At 41.5% G+C, this 289-nt stretch overlaps 1 protein-coding gene across 1 annotated transcript in view; it reads left to right on the forward strand.

Annotated features, from left to right (window-relative positions):
- Window positions 1-240, forward strand: part of PHALS_14715 (uncharacterized protein) — a 686-nt gene extending 446 nt beyond the window's left edge. Inside the window, exon 1 of the mRNA XM_036407461.1 lies at window positions 1-240. This exon is cut by the window's left edge and continues 446 nt beyond it. The gene's annotated coding sequence lies outside the window, so the exon portion shown is untranslated.
- Window positions 241-289: the final 49 nt, after the last annotated feature.

A 289-nucleotide genomic window follows, 5' to 3' on the forward strand; every position in this document is an offset into this window, starting at 1 on the left:
ATGTTTGTGCAACTGTATGGCAAATTTAACTGACACATTCATAACGCCAGACAAATGGAAAGGTTGGTGGTTGTGCAAATCTCCAATTTTGTTATAATTGAATTGCGTCTAGCCCTTTCAACAATTCGACGTCTCCTCTTTATCGTACCATTTGGTGCACCACGCTGTGCATACACGTGATCTGGGCCCACCAATGAAAAGATCGCGAAATGTGCAAAAATTCTACGACCCGATCTGAGGATATAACATCAACAATTATAATCATGGCAGGCTCTATACACACTGTTGG

The sequence above is a fragment of the Plasmopara halstedii genome (genome assembly GCF_900000015.1).
Source record: "Plasmopara halstedii genome assembly, contig: Scaffold_7, whole genome shotgun sequence".
In the NCBI taxonomy this organism is placed as follows: Eukaryota; Oomycota; class Peronosporomycetes; order Peronosporales; family Peronosporaceae; genus Plasmopara; species Plasmopara halstedii.